This window comes from Puma concolor, chromosome B3 (genome assembly GCF_028749965.1).
Source record: "Puma concolor isolate L17-30 chromosome B3, mPumCon1.1.hap2, whole genome shotgun sequence".
Lineage (NCBI taxonomy): Eukaryota > Metazoa > Chordata > Mammalia > Carnivora > Felidae > Puma > Puma concolor.
Window position 1 is genome coordinate 42,398,371 of NC_141672.1, and position 21,648 is coordinate 42,420,018.

The 21,648-nt window shown below is 42.6% G+C and overlaps 1 protein-coding gene across 4 annotated transcripts in view; it reads right to left on the reverse strand.

Annotated features, from left to right (window-relative positions):
• The window catches only part of DAAM1 (dishevelled associated activator of morphogenesis 1), a 175,783-nt gene extending 158,341 nt beyond the window's left edge, over positions 1-17,442 (reverse strand). For 3 of the 4 annotated variants that reach the window (XR_015252337.1, XM_025918613.2, XM_086709636.1), the window contains exon 1: positions 17,297-17,442. The gene's annotated coding sequence lies outside the window, so the exon portion shown is untranslated. The remainder of the gene's footprint in view (positions 1-17,296) is intronic. The other variant, XM_086709637.1, reaches the window with a different exon arrangement.
• Between the last annotated feature and the right edge of the window lie 4,206 nt (positions 17,443-21,648).

Genomic DNA, 21,648 nt, shown 5'->3' on the forward strand with positions numbered 1-21,648 from the left:
TGAATTCTATCAAACATTTAAGGAAAAAGTATACCAATTCTCTACAATCTCTTTCAGAGAGTATAAGCAGAGGAAATATTTCCTACCTCATCCTATGAAGCCAGCATTATGCTCATAACCAGAAAAATATATTACAAGAAAAAATAGGGCAGTACCTCTCATGAACACAGATGTAAGAATCCTCAAAAAAATTAGCAAATTGATTCCAACAACGTGGATTCACAAGGTGAATTATATACTACAGTCAAGTGGGATTTGTCCCAGGTAAGCAAATCACATGATCATATTCATAGATGCAGGAAAAGTATTTGACAAAATCCAACACCCATTCATGATAAAAACCCTCCATAAACTAGGAATACAAAGGAACCTTCTCAACTTGATAAAGACTATCTACAAAAAAAAACAGGTTGCAGGATATAAGGTTAATAATAAGTCAATTGCTTTCCAACATGCCAATAATGGAAGAGTAAAAAATGACATTAAAAACAATACCATTGACAGTAGGCACCCCTCAAAATGAGATACTTATGTATAAGTCTAACAAAATGTGTACAAGATCTATATGAAGAAAATACAAAACTCTGAATGAATCAAGGAAGAATGAAATAAATGGAGAGATATTCCATGTTCATGGACAAGATGACTCAATATTGTCAAGACATCAGTTCTCCCCAACTTGCCACACCCATTGTTTACATATTGTCTATGGTTATTTTTCCTACAATAATGGCAGAATTTAATAGTTGACAGGAACAACATGGCCTACAAAGCCAAAAAGATTTCCTATCTGTCCCTGTAAAGAAAAAGTTCTGTATCCCCTCTTCTAAGTAATTATGCTCTAAGTAAGCTATTACTTACCTCAACCCAAAGCTATTTTTTCCTCCAAAACAAAATTTAAATTAGATAACCTCTTCTTTCTTTCAGTGACAGTCAAATGAAATTGTTCTCCTAAAATAATATTAAGCGTTGCATTTTTTAAAATAGAATATTTCAAGGTTAACAATTTTAAATCTATATCATGTTCTCTGAGGATAAAGGACATGTCTTTGGAGAGCGTACAGATAAGAAATAACTAGCAATGCCCTATAATTAAAAAGCAGTTGTTTCATGATCTTCACAATTTTTAAAATCTGGTTATTTTCCAGAACTCATAAATGAAATACCTTTCTCCTTAAGAATTTTTCTCCTTTTATGGAAGCTAAAACCCAATTTAACAAAAACACTTAGGCCAAAATTTAAACAAATCTAGGTATCACTTAATGAATCTATATGCTGTATATTTCCTACAAGAACTTAAATGGCACTAATTCATGAGCTATAAGTATGTAACACTTAGCCTGCTCTCAGTAATAGGAGACTGAAAAACCTAACATACTTGCTCTACTCACAAATATTTTTCTAATTATACAAACATGAGTCGAGTAACTTACTATACATTCCTTTTACCAAATAAGCTTTTCTACCGCTAATGATCAGATAGATCCATCGCTTCTTTTCATCTTAACTAATTTACAGGAAATGGAGGAAACAGAGAGATGTTGTACTGTGAGGTCTACACTGTGGGAAATTCTATAGGACAAACAACAGTTTTTTTCACATGTTGCCAAGAAAAATGCTGCGCAGGATGCATAGAGGCTTAATGAATATATATATTTAAAAAACTGCAATGTATGAAACTTATTGGAATCTCCAGTTAACAAACTTTTAAAAAGTGTAAATTTTAAAACTGATGAGATGTTTGATAACTTCAAAGAAATAACATAAGTTATTTTAGGTATGATAATAGTATGTTACTTTTTTTTTTTTTTTTTTAGTTACATTTTTAAAGAGAGTCCTGGTATTTTTGGACAGAAGTACTAAAAATATTTACAAATGAAATTATAAGATGTCTGGAATTTGCTTTAAAATAAACCCAGAGTTGACATAAAGTAGTTGGGGGTCAAAATGAAAAACTCACCATGAATTGATAATTGATGAAGCTGTGAGTATATGTAAAATTATCCTAATAGCAATATTAGTCATTCTACACGGGTATGTGTGTGTAGGAAACTTTCAATAATAAAACTTTTTTTTTTTAATCTTCATTTTCCACTCAATTTGAAACAAGAAAAGTAGGAAAGGAAAGCAATACATCTGAGGAGGAGATATTTTAGGAAGACAAAGGGGAAAGGGAGTCCAGAAGCACATTTGTGACGTGTCTTTATCTTCTGGGTTTTTGGATTTTCACCTTAATCATCAACAGTATATTGGCATAATTTCTGTTATCTGTTATGATAGGCAGAACTTTAACTTTTTTTGATTGTTTTATTTATTTTGAGAGAGAGCAAGAGACAGAGCACGAGCAGGGGAGAGGCAGAGAGAGAGAATCCCAAGCAGGCTCCAGCACTGTCAGTGCAGAGCCCTTAAGAGGAGCTCGTACTCACAGTGAGATAGTGACCTGAGCTGAAATCAAGAATTGGCTGCTTACCTGACTGAGCCACCCAGGAGCCACAATAGGCAGAACTTTAAATGACACTCCCCATTACCTTTTGAGTGAAACCTATGAACTATGGTGAGACGTTACTCTCATGGTTATGTTACATTGTATGGTTAAAGGGAGATTATCCTGGGTGGGTCTGACCTAATCAGGTGAGACCTTAAGCTTAGCCTTTTCTCTGACAGAGGGCAGAAAAGGAAGTCAGAGAGATGTGCTCCAGCTAGCCTGGAAGAAAGGAAACATCCATGTGTGAGCTGCCAATGTGGGCACATGACATGGAATGTGGGTGGCCTCTAGGAGCTAAAAGCAGTCCCTGGCCAACAACTAGCAGTCCTACGTCCTATAGTCACAAGGAAATAAATTCTGCCAACAACTACAGAGCATGGAAGAATCCCTGAGCCCCAAATGAGAACTGCAGCCTTAGCTGACACGTGACTCTTAGCCTGCTGAGACCCTAAGCAGAGAACCTAGCCACAGCATGCCCAAACTTTTGACCTGGTGGGGTCTTAAACCACTAAATTTGTGGTAATTTGTTACCTAGCAATAAAACTAATATGCCCGGATAAGCATCTTATACCCAAAGAGTACATCACAGGATCTCAGAGCCCACCTTCTGCACATGAGTTTATGATCCCATGGCACCAAGTGAGTACCTAAACATTCAGCAATTTAACTTTTAATGCAGTGTTTCTCAAAGGATCATGAATCCAAATTTGAGAAACACTGAGCTACATAATCCCTTATAAATGAAATATTCCTTTTCCAACACACACAGTTAGCTTTATAGGCAAGATTACATACTTGACTGCTTTTTACAGTGTGAAGACTTCTATAGCAGAAAAATCCTGCAAAATAATCATATGGAACAAGTTTAAAGTAAATTGTGACTAAGCCAAATGTATGACCAAAACCTTTAGCCTATCATCACAGTAAGTATAAAACAGTACAAAGCTTTCTACCCTTTAATGCCCTAGCTCATGATTAGGAGGTGTGAAAAAAATATGAGCCAGAATCCATACATACAACAATTTATTTATAACAAAGTTTCCAGTGTCTTGGATGGTCCATAAATATTAAGGAATTATCACAAATATCCTTTGTCAGCATTTATATCCACTTATTTAGAGGAAAAAATTTGAGATGTTCATGGATACAAGAAATGGGAAAATACATCATAGATATTATCCCTAAGGACTAAAATTCTGTTTCTAAGGTTGCACTTAGGATTTTTTTGCCTTTTTAAAAAATTGACAGCTTTATTGAGATATAAAAATCATATGCCATAAAATTCATCCATTTAAAATGTATAGTATAGTGGTTTTTAGTATGTTTACAAACTGTGTAACCATTTCCACAATTTTTAGAAAGAAACTGTATTCTTTCTTTTTATTAGTCATTCTCCCTTTAAAACCATGTAATGCTAACAAATTCTTCTCTAGCACAAGAAACATTGGTCACCTAGAACACCAAAATCAGCACTTGGGGAAGAAAAGAACTGGGGGGGGAGGGGGGGGGCAGAAGACTTGATCTACAGGCATAACAGATACTGGAAAAACTGTGAATTTGGGATTGTAGAGTACTGCTTCCTATAACTGATGCTATGAACATTCCTTTGAAAACCCAGACATGATCCGAATACACAAGACATGAAACTACTTGCCAGTGAAAGCAAAAAAATCTTTCATTGGAGACACTCTTCACCTATTGCACAATGTAATTTGTTTATTTTCAGGAGCAGAAGACAGAGGATGATCTGAGCTTTATTTAAGTAAAACAAGAGTTCTTGTATTCCAAGGGAAAAAATCTGGAATTTAAAATAGCATTCTTAAGGGTTCACACCCAACATTAAAACATATTTTACAAGCCAAATGAATGAATGAACGAATGAATGAATGATATTTTAAGGTGTTGCTTCCGTGGTTTATGACATAGTCCATAAAATGGCCAGTATAATATCTCCCCCCTGAAACTTAGTTACTCCCTTGCCTCTGCTATGCTTGAAAGAAATCTGGATCTGAAATTCTAAGCAGAATCGAAGTAAAAGGAGGCATTTTATTCTATTTCCCACCTTTGGTAGTTATAACACTGGAACTTTGTAGTCTGGGCTCTGTGGTGGCACATGACATAGGTTAAGGAAGGAAACTTGCAACAAACAAATCTACCCTATGTTTATGAAGCCAAAAGAGTCTGATGAGAAACTCACTGAGTGAAATCTAGCTGTGAAATATCTAGATCCTCTCTAGGATCTGGATTTTCTAGAATAGAAGCTAGTAAGAACACCGACTACTACTTTCACCCACTTTCGGGCAAAGGCACCCTGGTGTTGGCCATTTGTAATAGGGTGGTTTCTGCTTCCTTTTCTTTGAAACAACCGGTTAATGTGCAAATTCAATCTCCTAGGGAATCATCTTGAAAAGAAGATAAGGTCTCAAGTTTTTCAGATCTTTTGCTCTTCCCACTCATTTTCAGTCCTGGCTAAATATCAGAATTACCTGGGGAGTTTCAAGAATCCTGGAGATTGGGTCCAAACCCGGACATTTACTAAATCAGAATCCTGAGGCATCTTTTTATATCCACCAGAGGATATTCTGACTCACATCCAGGGTGGAGAACCTGTTAACAGACAGCCTTCGGAAGTCCTACCCAACCCTCTGAGAAACGACTTTGGCTTCTCTTTTAAATTTTTTTTTTTTTTTTTCAATGTTTATTTATTTTTGGGACAGAGAGAGACAGAGCATGAACGGGGGAGGGGCAGAGAGAGAGGGAGACACAGAATCGGAAACAGGCTCCAGGCTCTGAGCCATCAGCCCAGAGCCCGACGCGGGGCTCGAACTCACGGACCGCGAGATCGTGACCTGGCTGAAGTCGGACGCTTAACCGACTGCGCCACCCAGGCGCCCCTTTGGCTTCTCTTTTAACTGAAACTGTGTGCTTCCCTAAGCGTTATCGTCTCATTAGTTGCTCAAGAACTGAATTTGGGTTGGTTAATTAAAACTTCACAACATTCCCCCCATGTACACTGAAATTCTTACCGATGCTTTTCTGAGAGTCAAGTTTGAGTGTTGCCAAAGCTCAAGTTTTAGACTCAAGTTTTAAAGACATTCTTGGTTGAGGGAGAGGCGGAAAAAAACAAAAACAAAAACAAAAAAACAAAAAACCCATCACTATGTTAATCTTTTTCAGAGTTCTTCCCACACTGCTAATGTGAGATAAGCTGTCATTTTTAAAGGTTGAGCCCCCCCTCCCCTTTTCTAAGCATTCTGGCCTTTGACAATAATGACAGAGCAAACCTTTTCTTTCCCCAAAGCCTCATCTTCCTTATCCACAGATAACATTACTGACCTACCAACACAGGCCATGGGCTTCAAAGTTGTTTACCCACTAGCTCTGGTAGGCTTGCCCTGACCCAGCATCAGTGTCTCACAGAGTCCCCTGTTGTGACCAAGAATATGTCCTTAAAATGTGGCTGGCCTCCCAGGCAGTGGTCACGGAAGAATGGAGAAATGACCCCACAGGGTCTAATCCACTGACCTTTACTTTGCTCTCACCAACTGCCCAAATAAATAAAAACAGCAGGGTAGCTTAGTTTCCCAGATGAATTCCAATTTATCCCTAAATATCTAAGCCTGGTCCAATGTTTAAAAGTTCTCAGGCCATCCAAAATCTGTCAACTGGCTCCCAACCACGGTCAATTTTGCCCTCCCAGGGACCTTTGGCAATGTCTGGAGACATTTTTGGTTGTTACAACTGGAGGAAAGGTTGTTACTGGCATCTAGTGGGTAGAGGCCAAGGATGCTGCTAAACATCCTACAGTACACAGTATTGCCCCCACAACAAAGAATTATCCTGTCCAAAATGCCAATAGCACTGAGGTTCAGATACCCTGGATTGAGTCGTTTACCAGACCACTGGTTTGAAGAGACTCTTGTTACCAGTAGCTTACAATACGAACTGGGGGCTCAGGTCATGAACTCATGGTTCACAAGTTCGGGTCCCACATCAGGTTTGCTGATGGCGCAAAGCCCACTTAGGGGGCTCTCAAAAATAATAAATAAATTAAATTAAATTAAATTAAATAGGGATCACAAACTCAAATGCCTTCAAGGTCCAAGGAGATAAAGAAATATCACATTAAACAAAGTGGCTATGTATGAGGCACTAGGGTGTGGTGAGGCCTGTGCCAAATGAGAATGTAAACACTCGCTAAAATCATTCAATTTTTTAAAATAACACTGGGTTAGTCAAACAAAACATGACAGCTGGCTACATCCATCCTGTATACCACTGGCAGTCAAACTCTGGTTTAAAGAGTTTATCAATTTAAACAGAACTGGATGATCACCCAAAGACATTGTCTAGCCTTGTCCTTTATACCCTATGGAACTTCCTGAGCCCCCAAGCTGGGGAACAGGACGAGAAGCTGTTCAATTAAGAACAGACTAGGGATCAGGGGCTCCTGGGTGGCTCAGTTGGTTGAGCATCTGACTTGGGCTCAGGTCATGATCTCACAGTTCGTGAGATGGAGCCCCACGTTGGGCTCTGTGCTGACAGCTCAGAGCCTGGAGCCTGCTTCAGATTCCATGTCTCCCTCTCTCTCTGCCCCTCCCATGTTCTTGCTTGGTCTCTCTCTCTCTCTCTCAAAAATTAATAAACATAAGAAAAAAAAAAAAGAACAGAAGAGGGATCAGATTTTAAGGGTTTAGTTTCAGAGTCTCTTAGTGCTAAGAGCAGGGGCCAATACTGGAAACTCTGAAGGTGAGAAAATGGAGGTTCCCCCCCCCCCCACTGATCTCCATTCTAGGGAAATCCACTGGCTATTATAATCATCAATATTACACAATGCCATACAAGTAAGGTCATTATTTAACGATGACACCATTCACACAAAATTTTAGAATTTTCACAACAGTTCATGATGAGGAAACTGAGGCCCGGGAATTTCAAATGAATTGCAAAGATTACCCACATCTGAACCTAAAATTAATTGGCGTGTCTTTTTTCTCTGTGTAATTGCAACACAGCAACCAAATGGTGACGAGATTTCATTTCAAGGTGTCAAACACTCATGACTAAACTCTCTACCAACATAAGTAAGTTCTACATAAATGTTAGATTTAAGCCTACTCATCACCATCCTCTTTTCTCATCAAAAACACATTAACATGTTTGCCCCAAGTCACCGTTTTAAGATCTCGTTTCCACATAACAGAAGAATTGAAAACAGGTTAAATATCTCCAGCCCTCGTTTCAGATCAGGCTGTAGAGAGGAAAGCCAAGTCAGCAAATGGAACACAAGAAGAAGGAAGCTCGGATCAGATCTGAATATCCCCACGTGTATGCATGCTTTCTGCTGGAGGAATTCCTGGCCCGAGGAGACAGTATAAACAAACGCGATCCAGAGGGAAACAAATGATAAGATAAGTGAGACCCAATAACTCCCTCTGTCCTCCCCTCCACCTACTTCCCCCAACATATTCCATCAGAAAAACAATGTGAGCTCGGGAGGATTCAAATGTAAGCAGCCCCCACCCTCTGCTACCACACAGCTCCCTTTTCTCAATTAGGGGGTTAGGGGTAAGACGCGCTCCTTGGTGAGGTCAGTGATTGTGGCTCCCCTCACATGAGACCTGGCCCATGGAAGACAACCTTGTCCTTTTCCCACAAGGAGGCTATGAGCACAGGACTGACAAGGAGGCAATTCACTGCTCTTCCAGACTCAAATTACAATCCAAGGAGTGTAGTAGGCAAAGGTGGAGTGAGGAAGAAAGGTGGCTTCAGGCACAGCCTGAAAAGAAACTGGGTCAAACTAAAAATAGTACTTTATTTTTTTAAATTTCAAACCAGTCCCTTAGCAGAAAATGTCAGAGGCACGGCAGTTTCTTGCCACAGTTCTTGGAACTTCTATAGTTGGAAATGTCACCTACACACAGACTGTTAAGCCCTAAATGGGTCACAGAGGTTTTCTAGTCTAATCCAATCCCTATTCTTAATGTTTAAAATATGAAAATATAATAACAGGCCTCTCATTTAACATTCTGAGAACATGATGCAGTCTCGGCCATCGCCTTCAATTCCAGCCCAATTCATTCCACACTGTCTCAGACTTCTTCAAATTACCACTGAGTGCAAGTAGCAGGGTTGAGGACTGCTAATGCAAACAAGATTGCATACAAACAGAATGGGAAAGAAGCCAAATGTTATTGTTGTTTCTTCGCCGTCATCATCCTAAGTCAAATAGCCACTAATATGGGGTAACTGTAGCTGCATTAAAAAAAAGAAATGCTAAGGGCGAAACTGTATGACATTTTCTGTATCCACAATTTCACCAACTTTCGAGAGGAGAGAATGCAAAAGGGACCTTCAAGTGGTTTAAACTGTCTACATCATTTCCTTGAACTTTTTACAATTTTTTTTTGTAACAAATTCTCAATATTTAGAAGAGCCCTCGGTGTAATCCTCTTGTTGCAGAACTACAGGCTCTAATTAACTAACTCATGTCTAATCATTTCACTGCTTGGTTTTGCAGATCTCTATGAAACAAATACATTTAGATACATACGAACAATCTAACCTGGTGAATGATGCTGACCACTATCCCTCACTCTTCTCCTAGGATGCAAATCTGCAGGGGTTTTAGGGAAGAAGAGTGAAGCCAAGAAATGGCACAAAAACATCTACTAATGACTTGGTCACATCCCCAAGAAACAGAAAAGACCAAGGCTACGGGGCTTTGGCAAAGTTTTATTTAGGAAGCTGCTCTTAGTTCTGACCCACTCTTCATAGAAGGACACCTGTCAGAAGCATACAATTCCTTGGCAAATTGTTGGCAAAGCTTTACCTCTAACTTATGGGGTCTAAAAAAACTAAGACCCCCATCTTTTGCCCCTTGAAGTGATGGCTATGCATTAATATATCCACAGTGTACTATCTAGTCTCCTCTGTTGCCAAGAAGGAGCATGATGAACTAAAACCGGGCAGGAGGGAGGGGCCCTGGCTGGCTCAGTTGGTAAAGCATGTGACTCAATCTCAGGTTTGTGAGTTCAAGCCCCACATTGGGCATGGAGCCTACTTAAAAAAAAAAAAAAAAAAAAAAAAAAAAAACAGTAAATATAAAAAATTTTTTTAAAAGCTGACTAAGATTATAGGTACAGTTTGTGGCTCCAAAACAAGACAAAACTAACCCATGGCCATGGCCTTGACCTGGTTTGTAGGTCACCAACAAGCTGAGCATAGCCAAAAAGCCAGAATATAGAACCCATTTCAAAAAACAAAAGATGGGCATCTCTTATTGCCCAGACAATGCCCAAAGCTCAGATCTGGGCTATCTACTCTTGGAAGCCTAAATTCAGAAAGCCCATCAGATGGGCAATATTTGCCAATTGCACAGACTTTTTTTTTCTTTCAGAAATGAAAAGGACAAAGACCAGTTTAATAGTTGACCCTAATTATGTACCTGGCAGAATAAAAGGTACCTTCAATTCCAATCCTGGTGCAATTTATAGAACAGAATGAACTCAGGTTATTACTAACGGTGACTGACATACTTAGGAAGTGTAAGAAGATGAATGAAAAAAAAAAAAGCTTCTGAAATCAATGTCTGTTGAATGAATGAATATTATGTTTGAACAACTTATCAGCTAATAAGCCTCTTGTTTTCATTTCCTTTTCCTGGCAATATACTGTTAGGGCATAACTTTTCTATTATTTCCCTAAATGACAGTTTTGAGTTTTACTCAATTGTCTTCATTAAATATTGTCAAAGGGGCAAAATATCCAGTTTTAAGCCAAAAGGAAAAGATCTATTGTAAGTTAGGAAATGGTACCAACTGCATTAAAAATTGAACCTGCTTCCCTGGGTTTCCACATTTAATTCACAATAGGGGCTAAGGTTTAAAAGAACTGCAATCATATATTTGGCACCAAATTTGCTCCACTGTAAAAATAAATAAAAGTCTCTCTTCTGAGGTGAGAAATAAAAAAGCTTATTTTAATATCTAAGGATAAACCAATATTAGATTACATGTCTGACTACTACTCAAGTTTTCATTATTTTCTTTTCAAAAGAGCTTTTACAATTTATGTTAAAAGACAACAAGGAGGAAGAAAGCTAAGAAGTTATGGGAGTCAGCTTCTGGAGCTCTGTTCTGGGTGAGAAGGTTTTTTTTTTTTTAGATAAGAGATTCAACCTATTGGAAAGTTATCTCAGTTAACAAATACAGTCTAATGCTGGACAGGCTCCAAATAGATTTAGAGATGGCATATAAGAGCATTTCTTTTTTCAAATAATTTGCCTATCACCCACACAGCAAAAAGGAGGGAGTTCAAAAGTTTTATCATTCAAATACACAGATGCAACATTTTTAATCCTCTGCAACATTTTCTGCTCCAGAAAGTCAGACTTTAATAAACTATTCAATGAAGGGGCACCTGGGTGGCTCTGGTGGTTAAGCATCCAACTCTTGATCTCAGCTCTGGTCATATTCTCACAGTTATGAGTTCAAGCCCCATATTGGGCTCTGCATTGATGGTGCAGAGCCTGCTTGGGATTCTGTCTCTCCTTCTCTCTGACCACCACCCCCCTGCCCTGTCCCACCTTGTGCTCACTCTCTCTCCCAAAATAAATAAATAAACTTAAAAAAAATTAAAAAAAAGAAACCATTAAATGCAGAAGCATTTTTACTCTCAATGAACCCAGCACTTACTGACCCAGCACTGTTTCAGAAGTAAGAGATACAAAGGAAGTTATGATTCCCCCTAACTCGATGGAGAGAAAAGAACACACAGGAAAACCAGAGGCAAGGCAACAGTGTAGGGGTGCAGAGAACTAGGCTGCCTAGGTCCCTAACCTAGTCTGCCCCTTATCAGTTGCGGGACCTGAGCTAGGCAAGTTCCTTAACTTCTTCATGCCTCAGTTTCTTCCTTTGTAAAATGGTGATGATGGTACCTTCTCATACAATTGGTGAGAGGAGTCAATGGTTAAGCCCATGTAAAGTATTAGGAAGGTCCTGGTTCAAGGTAAGCACCTCACATACCTTGACTGTCAGCATCGTGTCAGCTATGTTAAGTTCTGTGGTCAGGCTAAGGGCTCTGAGGAGGAAGGACAGAGGGGGGTGGTAAAAGCTGAGGCAGGGAAGGCTTCCTGGCATCTGTGGCACTCAAGATGGATCTGAGAGCACAAGGAGAATTTAGAAACTCAGAGGAGCACACATTCCAAATGAGTGGAGCCATTACTGGACAAAGTCACAGATGGTGTAAAAACCAGGAGTGCTGAAACGTCCACAAGGAAAATAATGCTCACCAAAGCTGCATATGTATTTGGCGACCTCAGATGAACCGCGCGGAAGGGGGGAGGCCTCCGTATACTTGCTGCAGTGCTCCTGGATTCGGCATTTTAACTAATTTTTGGATGTGTGTACTATGAACGCAAACTCATTCTGAAATGCTCAGTTCTCCCCTCCCGGAACAGTGGAAAGGATGCCAGACAATAAAAAGGTAAACTCTTTTTTTTTTTTTTTTCCCTGCAAAAATAGTCTGCTAGAGTAGAATGTAGGTCACCAAAATCAACTTGCATCTCATTTGCATCCGTCCCGCTCTCAGTGGTGGTACTTACTAAGCGGTGGCTTGGAGGAATCAGAGGGACGGGACGCAATTCAGATCCATCCTTCACTTCCAATCTCTATCAGCCACTCTAAACACAACCTACTGAAGAAGCCAGTGAATGTGACCTCACAGGAGGTATCCTCCACCCAAGCCTGCCCCATCCACCAGATGTTACTCTCAAGCCACATACAGAAACTCCCCTCCTTACAGATTTCTTCTTTTTTATGTCTATTTACTTAATTTTTTTTTTTTTTTTTTTTTTTTTTTTTTTAGGGTTGGGGCTCCTGGGTGCCTCAGTCGGTTAAGCAGCTGACTTTGGCTCAGGTCATGATCTCAAGGTTTGTGAATTCAAGCCCCACGTCGGGCTCTGTGCTGACAGCTCGGAGCCTAGAGCTTGCTTCGGATTCTGTGTCTCCCTCTCTCTCTGCCCCTCCCCTACTCATGCACATGTTCTCTCTCTCTCAAAAATAAACATTATTTTTTTTTTTAATTTTTAGTGTTTATTTACTTATTTAGGCACACAGAGAGAGTGAGTGAGCGTGCACAAGCTGGGGAGGGGGCAGTAAGAGAGGGAGACAGAGAATCTCAAACAGGCTCCACACTGTCAGTGCAGAGCCCGATGTAGGGCTTGAACTCACAAACTGTGAGATCATGACCTGTATCTGTTAAGAGTTGGACACTTAGACTGAGCCACACAGGTGCCCCTAATATTTATTTTTGAGAGGGGGGGGAGAGAGGGAGGGAGGGAGAGGGAGAGGGAGAGAGGGGGAGGGAGAGAGAGAGAGAGAGAGAGAGAGAGAGAGAGAGAGCGCGTGCGCACATACACATGCAGGGGAGGGGCAGAGAGAGAGACAGAGGGACAAAGGATCCAAAGCAAGCTCTGTGCTGAGAGCAGAGAGTCCGATGTAGGGCTCGAACTCAAGAACTGAGATCACCCGAGCTTACCGATTTCTTAAATAGTAACTGTGGTATCAGTTGCCTCTAAACTGAGCTCTCAGGGAAACCATTAAGAACAGATGCTGTGAGTGTTAGAATACATTTCACTTGGAAGATTTCCTCCATTACCAAGTTAGAACTCGAAATGCCAATGTAAGTGACAGTAGTCCACGTTCCTGATGCAAAGAAGAAAAATCACAAAATGAAATATAAGAATTTTCATTTTGACCGTGCCCCCTCTGGAGTTTAAGCAAGTCTGCTAACCTAAAGTGGCAAAGGTGCCTGCAATTATTTCCTACAATAATATAAGGATAGGCTTAAAACTTGGAAATACCAGGAGTATGACATGAAGCCAGGGAGGGCCCCACAGAAGTTACAACTCTGTGATTATTTCCTGAACCAAACACCTAAGGCTCTCAGTGGTACCAGGCTTTGTTGGAAAAGCTGGGTCTCCCTGATCCAACAGCTGTAACTTTTTAAGTGATTTCACAGAAGACCTCAAGATTCTCAAGCCAAAGCCACTCTTTATGACATCCCCAAAATATTTACACGATGAAACACTTTCAATCTTAACCATGTTTTGTTTGTAAACAGCTTATTTGTTCTGATGACCATAATACCAACACTAAAAGCAGGCTTTTAAACAAAGTAGTTCAAATAAAACCACACACAGACACACAGGCATTTGTGACACCCAGAGCCTATCCACAGAGCGAGAAAGCCAGGATTCAAATTCCTTGGCACCTACTAAGCTCCTGTAAGCACCACCCAAGGACACGACCCACTGCTGATATCATGCCTCCCCGCTAATTTATACTTCTGAAAACCCACAGAATCTGACTAGTGGATGATAACACAACATTACAAATATTGGACAAATCTCTCCTACTCCATTCTTCTCTCACATGAGCCAGCCTGGGACAACCGATCCTGTTTATGAGAAAACTCCTCCACAGATAAGAAAGCCACTGTCCAGCTCCTCTACCCCAATGGTGCCTCCGGTGCCATGGGTGGCCTGGCAAAAGCCTCTGGTTATCTCTGCCTTAGTCTCTCTCTCTCTCTCTCCTTTCCTACACCTCCTGGGAAAGTTATCTGGGCCAGGGAGAGAACAAGAGACATCTAGAAATGCCGGCTGTGGGGTAATAAGAATTGCATTAAGACCTGTAACAAGAATTTTAGAGACAAAAAAAAAAAAAAAGAAAGTCTATGTGAGTGAATGTATTCCAACAGCAAATAATTACAAAATACATCGATTTCAGACACATGGAAGGCCTTCTATACTTCAGGTCACGTGCTACATAGGCGTTTTCATTTATGCTGAGATGAAACTACTTCACAGAAAGCTAAAGGAGTATTACCATTGACGCCAGAACTACCAGTGGAAAGAATGCAATCTTGAATCTCCAATCATGGCTCTTCTATTGACTCAACAAATATTTATTAAATACCTACCAATGGTCAAACACTAATTGCTAGAGAGACGGGGAAGGACAAGACAAAGACCCTGCCCTCAGAGACCTTGGGGGTTGGGGGGGGGGGGTGGAACACATTAGAATTGCTGTCAGAATTATAGGGACACATGAAAAATCAGACAATCGAAGGAGATGTTCAGCCAGTGATAAGTTCTAGGACAAAAACAGTGACAATTTCTGATGCTGTTTCCTCATGAGGATGTAACCGCCTACTTAAAACAAGACGATGAAATGTCAACCACTTGGCAGTCAGTGTCCCCAAGCATCTACCTGCACAAGAATGCACATGCATACACATTCACAGATACAGCCTTGTTCCCCCTTAACTGCAATGTCTGTGATAATCCACTTTGGCATGTAACAAAAGCAGAAGGTAAACAAAATATTTGTGTAATTCAATTACACCGAATGCAATTAGATTACAAATAACTGCATTCATCAAGAATCTATAAAAAGACAAACCCTGAACAATTCTACAAAAGGATAAATAGAAGTCCAGATACAGGGATAACACTAGTAATATTAGAAATATCATCACAACTAGTCAAATGGCTGCCTTGCCTACCTTGAAGGATTGCCATGAAGAGCCAGGCTGGTTTGTCAAGTGAGTCATACAAATAAGGCTCAGAGATATTAACCCAATGCCACAGTGTCAGAAGTGGAATTTAACTCATCTTCAGATTATTTTGAGAAAAGACAATGACCAAGTCCTTTGTAGAGTCACAAGATTTTATACCTAGAATCAGCTTTGGGAAACCCTCTATAGCCCCTCTCCCACGTTACTAAGGACCCAGGTCCCCTGAAGTAAAGAATTACCCCAGAGTGGGGTAGCCAGCAATGACAGAGCTAGAGAATGACCCAGGCCTCCTAGATTCCTGCCCAGCCTGCTTCATTCCCAAGGACCTGCATCCTTTAGGCAGGCGGCAGGCTTCTAGATTTTATGGGAACCACAAGGCATGACATGGACTTCCAGAATTCAATTTCAGTTATTAACTGTTCCTATAAACTTCCAGAGAGCTGCACCTAGGGCAAATCGAGGCCCTTAACCGGTGGCCAGAGAGCTCTCTCTTCATGCAAAACAGAGGACACGCCCTCCTTGAGAAATATGCCTCCAACTCGGGTCAGGTACATTATTAGGGAAATTATGCATCTAGCCTGAAAGGGAAAGAGCATGCCTCAGGAAAAAGGCTCCAGCATTACTTCTGGAGAGAGGAGGCTCCAAGGTATGGGCACACGAGAGGGAAAGGGGTCTAGAACTGTGTCCAAGCTATTTCCAAGAGAATGGAGGCCTGGGCTGTGGAAAGGGTGAAGAAGAGAGAGCAGCTGGGCCCGGAACGAGCATTTGACCACACCCACTGGCCACGCCCTCCCAGCTGCCCGCAGAGCCACAACGAATTGAAACAGCAGTGGGAGCAGTTAAGATTCCGACGGCAGGAGTCGCCATGGCAACGGGATTCGTCTCGCAGACAAACTCCGCTTCAATTCACTAGGTCCTTCCTTCTCCAGTCTCAAGCAACTACCAACTCATTGAGCGCAAAACGGTCACGGGTAGCATATGCTCTTGATGCTCTCCTGCGGGTGGAGATGGGGTAGGGGACCAAGCTAGAGGAAATAAAGCGCAAGTATCAATTCCTGGGCCCACCAAAATATTTTATGGGGGCAAAAAAACAAAAAACCATAACATCCCATCACCAGGCTGTGAGCGACTTGAGAACAGAGCCATTAGCTGGGTTTGATGAATGAGTGAGTGAGTATGCGAAAGAATGAGGGTGCTAGGAAAGGAAATCCAGAGGACTTTTATAGAGTTCTCGGGCCCCAAGCACGTCTCAAGTCGGAGGGCAAGCCCATTTGCAAGCAGTTGGATTTTCGACACCAGATGGTTCCTATTGCCCAGCCCTCCTGCCCCACAGCGAGCCTCATCATTAGATTGTTCGACACCCCGCACCGCCTAACCAACTCCCAGCCCAAGGCTCCGGGCAGACGCTTCGCCCCAGCTCAGGTGCTCTTTGTGGAGGGAGCAATCCGGACAGGGGAAACAAGATGCACCTTTCCCAGGGGGACGAGAGGCGCGAGCGCCCTGCGGCGCCCCGAACCCGCTCCGCAGGCGGCGCAGGCTCCGCTCCCCGCTGTCCGCCAACACCCCTTGGTCTTTCCGCAGCGCAGGGTTTCCCTCCTCTCCTGCGAGACCTTTAGCTTCCAACTTTCGCGGAATTACAGTCACCTCGTCCCCTTTTTCAAATAAAGCTCGAAGCGAGGGCTGCAGGGATGGTTGGGGTTCTGCTCGGACGCGGGCGGGCACACGAGTCCCTCCTTCCCTGTTGCCACCTCCGAGTCCACCACGCCTGCCTCGGAGCCTCCCGGGCCAGCAGCTCCCGACCGCGGGCAGGGCCCCCAGCCGAGGCCACGACCCCCGGCGCCCCGAAGCCCCAGCCTCGAGAGCCTACAGCAAGGCGGCGAATGGTACCCTGCCTGCTCTTTTGGCATCCCAGCGCCTCAGAAAGAAAGGAGGGAGGGACCCCCGTCCTCGGGGGCGCCTTCCTCCGGGCTTGCCTTGCTTTTCGCCGCGCTTGCAGCCATTTTCCCAAACCCAGCTTGGCAGCCGGGAGCTGTCTAGGTCCCGTTCCCACCCAGACCCAACCTGAAGGACGGGTTTAATATTTACCTACTGGCCCTGGGGCTCCGGAGAGGCAGCGGGAGGGCGCGCCGCGAACCCAGCGCCCGGCCCGAAGTAGCGCGCCCACCCCCCACGCCACCGCGCGGTGCTACTTAATGAATGAGTGCGGCGGGCGAGGCGGCACGTCCCCCTTACCTGAGCAGCCCCTGCATGCTGGAAAGGCGGCTCTGCGCTCCGGGTACAATGGGATCCGGTTAAACAGTTTCCTTCACAGCCGCTCGTAGGTTACCAACTCGCAGGTGACATCACCCTCTCCTCGCCTGATAGGATACAATGTGGCGCCCACTGCGCATGGACTCCCCAGCCGGGCCCGCACACCCCTGGGAGTTGTAGTCTCGATCTCACACGCACAGCCCGAGTAGCTACGCTAACCACGGTTCACGGAACTACACTTCCCGTCGCATTCCTCGGCAGCTTCGTCCCCGCCCCTGATCCCGCCCCCCTCCGGACCCGCCCCCTCCCCGCCCTCCAGCCTTGCAGTGTTAGTGGTGGTCGTTCAAGAAGCTGAGTTGCGGACACCGCGGCGAGGGGGGTGGGGGGAGGGCACCCTGCGGTCGTGACCTTTGACTTGACCTCCATTCTGCCCGGTGAGGGCTCTGAGGGCCGCCAGGGGTCGGGCGCTGGTGCGCACAGGCCAGGCAGCTCTGACCATCCCGGCTCTTGGCCCCAGCTGGAGGGAGAAGATTAAGCTTTTCGCTGCCTTCCTTGCGCTTAGAAACTAATTAATAGGACGCACTGGTTTCTGGGTTAAAAGCGGTCCTGGAATTCCCCCCACGTCCCCGAGGAAGAGGCGATGCCGGCCGCGAAGAAGAGAAATCCCCGTGTGCTCCCACTTAGTACAATTCACCTTTCTGTCCTCTTTCCTTTTCCCATTTAACGGAGTCCGGGTGACCAACCAGAACGCAGGGAACAGCTTAGTTGGCTGAGCTGACAGGATAACGGAGGCTGTCACTAATAAAAATGCGGTGTAATAATAGACAGTCGCTGCAACCCTCCTTCGGGGAGCCTGCTGCTGCTGCAGAGATAGTACTATCGCGCAGCCATGCTTTTGTTCTTCCCTGCAGCGGACTTCCCGCTCTGACGGCTCTCAACTCCCAGGAAGACGACGTCCTTGTCTAAAGTTTTGATAAATGACACATATGCGTACATGCACTTTTGAATCCACAACACTCTCCCCTCCTTTTCCATGCCTATCTCTTAAAATATTTTTTAAATGACCTAAACCAAACAGCATCGTGCTGTTCAAGAATGCCGTGATCTTAACACAGCTGAATGTTTAATTTTAACTAAAGCAAAAAGTGTGTGGCAGAATTCTGACCCTTTAGGAGGATTTTATTTTCAATATGTAAAATTTTTCTGTGACATTTTTCATTATTCAGTGGATCTCAAGTATTACGAAAAATTAACACTGAGAGCAGTTCTTCAGGTGTCTTTTTAACTGAAAAAAAATCAATGTATCTAGTTATTCCAGTTGTAAAGGTAAATTATAATGGCACTGGATGTGTCTCAATCACGCATAAGGATCAGTTCACACCCTTATTTCTGCTAGCAAAATCTCTAGAAGACTGTACATCTTGGGGGAGGGGGGAAGTTCACAATTAAGATTTCAAACAACTCCACCTAATTACTGGAAATCTTATGACTCTTATTTTCTCATCTCATTATGCGGCACTAACTTGGGTTCAAGAAAAGATATTCATGGAACTGGTTGAGGATATCAGCAGAGACAAATGCTTTGTTTTGCAGAGAGAAGTTTTAGTTCCAAATTCTGATTTTCTTTTAACAAACCAGACACATTTTTCTCCACTGAAGGAAGATGGCTTGAATGTTGCTCTCCTGTTCTAAGCTATTCTATCCATTTCAAATATTGTGTTAAGTGGAACCCAGACAATGCAAATGGTCCCTTGGCCATCAGATCAAGAGTATAATCAGTGATATTCTAGTTAATGGGTAGGCTTAATGTATTGCAGCTCATTGTGGAAAAATATTCAGAAAGAAACTTGACCTGAAATGATACTAAAGGCTCTCCAGTTTTATAACGGTGTAAAGCTTTTAGATGGAAATATAATCAGTGAGCCTGAAATTTATTGAGTCAATAAATTGGGTGTAGGGCTCTCTCTAAGGCAGGGCTTATCCTTATAGATAAAAGTATATTATTGAGGTACATTCTGAGCAGTAACTTTATAGGACAAATCACTTTACAGCAATTTCTCTTGGGTTTTCAAGCAGTGAAGGAGAGGATGGAGCCTGCCTGTGGAAAAAAATCCCACTCTATAGCAATTAATATTATAGAGATGTGCCGTGTTACATAGCTCATTTCCATATATATAGGACATCATGTACCTACACTGTAAGCACAGAAATGTGTGCATGTGCACATGTGAGCTGTCCTTCCTTTTGAATAGATATAGATAACAGATACAGAGAGTAAGATTTGTATTTGGAAGCATTTTTCTGTACATGGTGATGGATTTGAACTGATCCCTGCACAGTTTCATTGGTAACCAGGGGAAACAAAGATGGCTTTTCAGCATCAGAAATGCAGCCCGTAGACCTGGGACTAGAGGAAGATTAACAATTTCTATGACACAGAAGGGAACTCTCTCTCTTCCTCTCCGTGAGACACAGGCACATACATTCACATACACTCATTGTGTGTGTTTGTATTTAATTCTAAGTGACTAAGTAGTCTCAGGAGCCATCAAAAACACGCCCTATGTGTAGCTTAATTTATATTCTCAGCCAAAGGGTTCTTTGCTTTTTTTCCTTTTCTTTTTAAAATGATTGCTGTTGTTCTAGAATGAGCTTATGAAAGACCCTGCCTTGCCCCGTAATCATTGCCTATTAATTAGGAAACTGTGGGACCACTGAGAATAGATTTAATTGACCATCCACAGGTGGTGGAGGAGGGAAGGTGCTTTGGGGGTATTTTGCTGATCTTTCAAAATACCCTCTCCCAGTTCTGGTTACACAGTTTTACTCTACACATTGGGGTTTTTTTTGATAAGAGAGGACATGAGATATCAACAGAGAAAGAATTTTAAGTTTGTAGCTTTGCATGTGGTTTCACACAATAGCTTGGTGTTTTGCAACAATTGAGGTTATGTGCTGAGCACGGGTTTGGGATCAAGCCATTTTACCACTTTTGAGCAATGTGACTTTGCTTATTCTGTGTTGCTTTCTCCTTCTGAGCCTTGATTTCCTTATTCTTAAAATTGAGCTAACAGTAAAACCCACTTCACGAGGTTTTTGAGCATTAAATCTGATGAGACGTATAAAAACACCTCTGACGCTGAAAATTCACATGCTAGTTCTTCTTACCATTTGCAATATTCCCCTGAAGATGGTCTCAAACGTCAATCCTAATTATGAAACAATAAAAAGCTATAAAACATTTGTTCTTAACAAGCAACTATTAGAAATTATATGTGAGCACATATTATGTCACTATTTTGCAAGGAGGCAAAGTGTGCTTTGAAGAAAAAACACACAAAATCCAAATAGAACAGTGTTGGTCCTTGGCTTGTTTTCAGATCTGTATCCCACCAGTGCCCCAAGCTGTCCTATCACAGGCCATGTTCTCCAGATTTCTGAGCAGACAGAGGCACTGATGAGAGGTTGGAGGCAAGAGGAAGAATGAAGCCAGGGAATTTTTCTATTTCCACTTCTGCAGAGTGGCATTGGCCAATGTTTCTGGCAAGGGCAGCAGCATTTCCCATGTTGGGCTCGTCCATTGTGGTCTTGGCTTCTTCTAGATCACCCCAGCCTCCGTTAATGCCACCTTCTCCCCTTGTCCCTCCAGCCTAGGGGTGGAGGTAGCTTCCTGATGTTGTTAATCTCTCATTTCATATTTGGCTTCTCGGGCCTTCTGTCACCCCACGACCAATTCCCTGTGCTGTATTATATCTGTTTTAAATACTTAGAACGCTTTTTGTTTCTGTGGTGAAACATGTAACTGAGACGCTCATGTCTTAGTTCAAGTTCTTTTAGGGGCAGGCAACAGAAACTTGTCTATGGCCAGTTTATGGAAAATAAAGAAATAGGATTAAGTGAAAGGATTAAGCAACCCAGGCTCCACTCACAAGCAGGAACCGACCAGCTCAGGGAATCACAACAGGGGTAGTTTTTGTAACTTGTCTCCAGAGGGCTCAGTCTCCACATCTCTTTGTTCCAAGTCACAAATTCCTGAGAGAAGCTGATATCCCTATCTCAGGGATATCCCTGAGATATCTACCCCTAAGCTGATTATCTATAGCAGTGGTTCCTAAAATGTGGGCCCCAGATCTGCAGCATCAGTATCACCTGAGAAATTGTTATAAATGCAAATGCTTGGGCCCAACTCACAGACCTAACTGAAAAGAAACTGCAGGAATGGGCCCCCCAGTCTGTGTTTTTACAAGTCCTGCAGCTGATTCAGATCTACAGGAGAGTTTTCGAACCACTCCTCTGTAAAGAAGATTACAAGACCTTCTTAGATCTGGTCACTC